Source organism: Chiloscyllium plagiosum, unplaced genomic scaffold (assembly GCF_037043375.1).
Source record: "Chiloscyllium plagiosum isolate Xiang-an unplaced genomic scaffold, Cpla_swu_hap1 HiC_scaffold_45, whole genome shotgun sequence".
NCBI classification, from domain to species: domain Eukaryota; kingdom Metazoa; phylum Chordata; class Chondrichthyes; order Orectolobiformes; family Hemiscylliidae; genus Chiloscyllium; species Chiloscyllium plagiosum.
In genome coordinates, this window is record NW_028270183.1 from 99,361,878 (window position 1) to 99,367,880 (window position 6,003).

The following is a 6,003-nucleotide window of genomic DNA, read 5'->3' on the forward strand; positions in this document are numbered from 1 at the left end:
TTGGCATTTGGTTCTTCAAGCTGAGCTCTCCAAACCAACTGCTCCAACGAAGCCCGTGGATAAGTTCCCCATCGATTATTTTGGTCAATTTTAGCCTCAACAACAACCTATTGTTCTGAACAATGCTACACCACAAGCAGAAGGCTCAGTCTGATTTTCATCGTTAATTTTCAATTTCAGTTCTTAATGCACAGTTTCCTACGAATGTGGACAGCAGAAGACCGTTAACATTCCATTTCTAATATTTCCAGAAAATTCTACTCCGCCGATATCGCCTTGCCTTTTCACATCGCAGGCCAGGAACCTGGATCAGTCGAGTTCCTTTCCACACATGGAGTTGCTTTTTTCTAATTCATTGACTGCTGATATAATAGATTATTGGCCTTGAGAGTCAGCTGTAAATTAGGTTGAACTTTCACAGCTTGACTTTCAACTGATCCTAAAATAAAATTCATCACCTGCAGGTAAATGTATTGCATTGCTTCTTGTTTTGCTGAATTCCACACCACGAACATCCAAATTTCACGATAGTTCGACAAATGTGTTGAAACTGATTCGTGTTGGAAGTTGGTGGCTTTTTGTGTCTCGACATATAATTTATTCAATTAGGTGACTGGGTCAGTCTTGAAATTACTTCGGATTCTTCACAGTTGAAAATTTACTTTCGATTGAATGCAAAGCTCAAGCTCCACGAAATCCAAATCCTGCAAAGGAATTAATGACTTTTAAAAGATTCTACGCTGTGAACAGGATTCGAACCTGCGCCGGAAGACCCCATTGGATTTCAAATCCAACGCCTTAACCTCTCGGCCATCACAGCTGCAGTAATGATGTCAATTTTCACAGTAAAACAACTGAATTCATTTAGTTGGAAGAACAAATTTGGAAGAACAAATTGTCAAGACCCAAAATTTCGCCAAATCCTTTGCAGAGACCCAGACGAACGTTACCTTAGCAGATTGACAGGCTTTCACCGCAAACTAGATTCTGACACAGCTGAAGTTGTGGAATGATTCTTCATCGAATTATAGAGTCACGGATGTACACCACGAAGAGAGGATCATTGTCTCACTGCGTCCGATCGATTTTTACTCAATTGCTCATCATCTGGTGCCAGATTAGATATGCTTTTGTGTTTTACTATTCATCGAAATATGGTATTAGAAAAATTGATGCTAAGTCCATAAACACTAGCTACATTCGTAAAAAAAAAATAATCGGAATTAGAAAGAATGCAGAACCAATTTACAGAAATGGACCCAGCAACTAATCTGTAAGTTCTGACATCAGGTAATGAACTTCTGAGCAAATGAGAGGAAGATTAACCGAAGATTTGGAACTTGAAATCGTCTTGACGGAATTATTTGCAAAGTTTTTGCGGTTGTTCTCGAGTCATCAAGTCGTTGAACATTACAACACGGAAAGTGGCCCTTCTTTCCAACTTGACCATGGTGGACAGATATCCTAAATTAATAGGTCCTATTTGCCAACATTTGGCTCACCTCCCTCGAAACCTTGTTACTCATATATCCATCCAGATGCCATTCAATGTTACAGTTGCATCAGACTCCACCAATTTCTCTGGATCTCATTCTGGACACGTCTGAAAAAGTTGCCCCTGACATCCCTTTTAAATCCTTACCCACTAATTTAAAACCGATGTTTTCTAAATTTTGACTTCCTCACCTGCCAGAAAACATCTTGACGAGTCAACCTATCCATGTCCCTCATGATCTAATAAATAGCAATGATTTGACTTTATCATACTTGTCAGGAGGGAAATGTGTGGAGATTATTTGTCGAAGGTATGAAGTAGAAAGTCTTATGTACAGATTTTTAGAAATGCATCTTGGAGAAGTTTTTAATAAGTCATTGAAGTCTAGTAGCAGTTGTAGAAGTCTGTTGTGAAAGCTGCAGAAGGATTTCAGGGCACGAGAACGAAGCATTATTTCCAATGTATGGTGGCTCAGTTCGACCGCACTTGGACTACAGTATGAGGAATTATAATCCTCAATTTAGGAAAGATACTAATGCCATATGAGGAATACCACGAATGGTGATTAGCCTTGATATCATGGATGAACGTTAGTCCTCTGAATTGAAATTGGGCAAATCCCGTCTTTTCTTAACAGTTTCAAAACAAGAGAGGTAATCTCATTGAGAGTTGCAAAATATTTGAAGAGATAAACAAGGTGGTGCAATTAAATTTTGTTCCCTCATTGGTGAATCTAGAAGCAGGAGAGGATAATATTAAAATGAAGCATTGTGATTTATGACCAGGATGAAAACTATTGATTTTTGTCTTAGCCTTGAGAAGTCTCACTATTCAGCACTACAATGAGCTTGGATATTTGGTCTTTGAATGCATCACTATCGGCCTGACCAGCCGACACTTACTGCATCACTACAGACCTGACCCCTCACACTTACCGCCTTAATATCACGTGAACCCCTCAAACTTACTGCATCACTATCCATCTGGCGCCCTCACATTTACTGCGCCACTTTCACTTCGAGACGCTCATTTTGACTGCGTCACTATCAGCCTGACTGCCAAGCACTTACTTTGTCACTATCAGTCATGCCCTTACACTTCCTATGTTACTATCACCCTGACTCCTTACACTTACTGTGTCACTATCAGACTGACTCCATCACACTTATTATGTAAGTATCAGACTGACGCCTCACACTTACCGTGTCACTGCAACACTGCCTCCTCAAACTTACTATTTCACTATCACCTTGACCCTCTCACATTTACTGCGTCACAATCACACTGACCACCTCACAACTACTGCTTCACTATGAGCTTCAACACTCACACTTACAGCGTCACTACCTGCCTGACTCACTCACACTTATCACCTTACAATCAGCATTACTCTCTCAAATTTATTTCATCATTATTAGGCTGAGGCACTCACACTGACAGCGTCACTAACAGCCTGACCCCCTCATGCTTTCTGCGTTGGTATCTCTCTGATTCCCTCAGAATTACTGCGTCACAATCACTCTGACCCCCTCATACTTAATGCGTCACTATCCCTCTGGCACCCTCATACTTCCTGCATCACTCACACCCTGACACATGCGCACCTACTGCATCCCTATCAGCGAAACCCCACTCACTAACGGCGTCACTCTCTCTCGAACATGCTCACACTTGATGCGTCACCATCACCTTGACACTCTCTCACTTAGTGCATCAATATCAGCCTGACCCCCTCACGCTTACTGCATCACTACCAGCCTGATCCCTTCAAATGTACTGTTTCACTGTCAGACTGACCCACTCATACTTACAGCATCACCATCACCTTGACCCCCCAAACTTAGTGCGTCCAGATCACCCTGAACCTTTCACTCTTCTTGCGTCACCTTCAGCCACACCCTGCACACTATCACTCTGACCCCCTCATACTTGATGCATCACTATAACTCTCTCCCACTCACACCGTGTATATCACTATCACCCTGACAACTCATACTCACTGCACCACTATTATCCTGACTCCATCACAATTAGTATATCATTATCAGCCTGACCCCTTACACTTACTGTGTCACTATCAAACTGTCCCCTCACATTTCCTGTGTCACTCTCAATCTGACACCTTCAAAGTGTCTGCGTCACTGTCACCCTGAACACGTCACACTTACCACATTAGTGTCTACCTGAAACGTCACACTTATGGCGTCACTATCATCCTGAGCGGCTCACCTTTACTGCGTCACTATCGGCCTGACACCTCACACGTACTGCATCACTATTAGCCTGATCCGCTCACACGTTTTGCGTCACTACTACCCTGATCCCCTCACAATTGCTGTGTCGCTATCAGCCTGAGCCCCTCATCATCATGCTGACCAAGCTCACAATTACAGCATCACTATCAACCTGACCACCTCACACTTTCTCTGTCATTATCACCCTGACCCCCTCACACGTAATGCGTCACCGTCACACTGAGACACTCACATTTTCTGCGTCGTTATCAGCCAGACCCGCCGGCACACAGCGTCACTATCAACCTGGCTCCTCACACTTGTATGCCTCAATATCAGCGTAAACCCCTCGCACTTACTGCATCACTGTCCATCTGCCATCCTCACACTTACTCCACCAGTTTCACCGTGACATCCTCATTTTTATTGCGTCACTATCAACCTGACAGCCACACAAATATTGCGTCACTATCAGTGACGCCCTCGCACTTCCTATGTTAATATCACCTTCACTCCTAAAACCTACTGCGTCACTATCAGCCTGCCTCCATCACACTTTTTGTGTCAGTATCAGACTGAAGCCTCACACTTACCATGTTACTAAAACTCTGCCCCATCACACTGACTGTGTCACTATCAGCCTGACCCCTCAGACGTACTGTGTCACTATCACCCTGACCCACTCATACTTTTTGTATCAGTTTCAGTCTGACGCCTCGCACTTACTGTTTAACTAAAACTCTCCCCCTCACACTGACTGTGTCACTATCAGCCTGACCCCTTTATACTTACTGCGTCGCTCTCACTCTGATCCTCTCTCATTTCATGCGTCACTCTCACCCTGACCTCCTCACGTTTACTGAGTCACTATCACCCTGACCAACTCACACAATCTTTGCCATTTTCACCTTGCCGGCCTTAGTTTTACTGCGTCACCATGAGCCTAACCGCCACACACTTATTGCGTCACTTTCAGTCACGCCCTCACACTTCCCATGTTACTATCACCCTGAATCCTTACACTTATTGTGTCACTATCATTCTGACCCCTCACACTTTCTGTGTCACTATCAGCCGGACTCCATCACATTAATTGTGTCATTATCAGACTGACGCCTCACTCTTATCTTGTCACTAAAACACTGCTCCGTCACATTGACTGTGTCACTATCAGCCTGACACCCTCACACTTACTGCTTCACTATCGCAATGCCCCTCTCTCACTTACGACGTCATTTACACCCTGACACCCCACACTTGCTGCGGCACTATCACACTGAGGGCCTTACACTTAGTGTCACTGTCATCCTGACCCCTTACACTTACTGCGTCACTATCACACTGGTATCTCACACCCACTGTGTCACTATTATCCTGAGCCACTTACACCTATTGCGTCACTATCACTTTGACCCCAACACACTAACTGCATCAATATCAGCCTGACCATCTCACACATACTGCGCCACTACAAGGCTGACTCCCTCACATATACTGCGTCACAATCAGACTTACCCACTCATGCTTACTGCGTCACTATCACCCTGACTCCCCAATCTTACTGCGTCAAGATCATTGTGCCCCCATACACTTACAGAGTAACTATCATGCTGACAACGTCACACTTACTGCGTCAAGATCAGCCTGATCCCCTCAAACTAATGCTTCACTATCAGCTTCAACACTCACATTTACTGCGTCACTTTAGCACTATCCCTGCACTCTTACTGCATCCCTATCCACCTTACCCCAACGCATTTACTTCATCACTATCAGACTGAGACACTCACACTTGCAGCTTTACTACAACCTGGCCCTGTGAGTGCATCTACATCACTGTTACCCTTACCCCTTGCCCATACTGCGTCACTATAAGCCTGGCCCCTCAAATGTTCTGCGTCACTATCACACTGACATTTCACACTCACTGCGTCACTATCACCCTGACCCCTCACAATTACTGCATCACTACAACCTGACCCCCTGAAAGCATCTGCGTCACAGTCACCCTGACACCCTGTCACCATCACACTTGCCATGTCACCATCACAAAGACACATTCACACAGTCTGCTTCACTGTCATCCTGACATCTCACACTCACTGCATCACTACCATCCTCCCCCTCATACTGACATGTCACTATCTTCCAGAGCCGCTCACACTTATTGCGTTCCTGTCACTCTGCTCCCAACGCACTTACTGCGTCACTAGCAGCCTGACACTCGCACACTTCCAGCATCACTATCAGCCTGACCCCTCACAATTTCACCGT

General features: G+C 44.6%; 1 non-coding gene across 1 annotated transcript; it reads right to left on the minus strand.

Moving 5' to 3' along the window:
* Positions 1 to 738: 738 nt before the first annotated feature.
* On the minus strand, positions 739 to 820 carry trnas-uga (transfer RNA serine (anticodon UGA)). Its single transcript has one exon. It is a non-coding gene; the product is annotated as a tRNA-Ser (tRNA).
* Between the last annotated feature and the right edge of the window lie 5,183 nt (positions 821 to 6,003).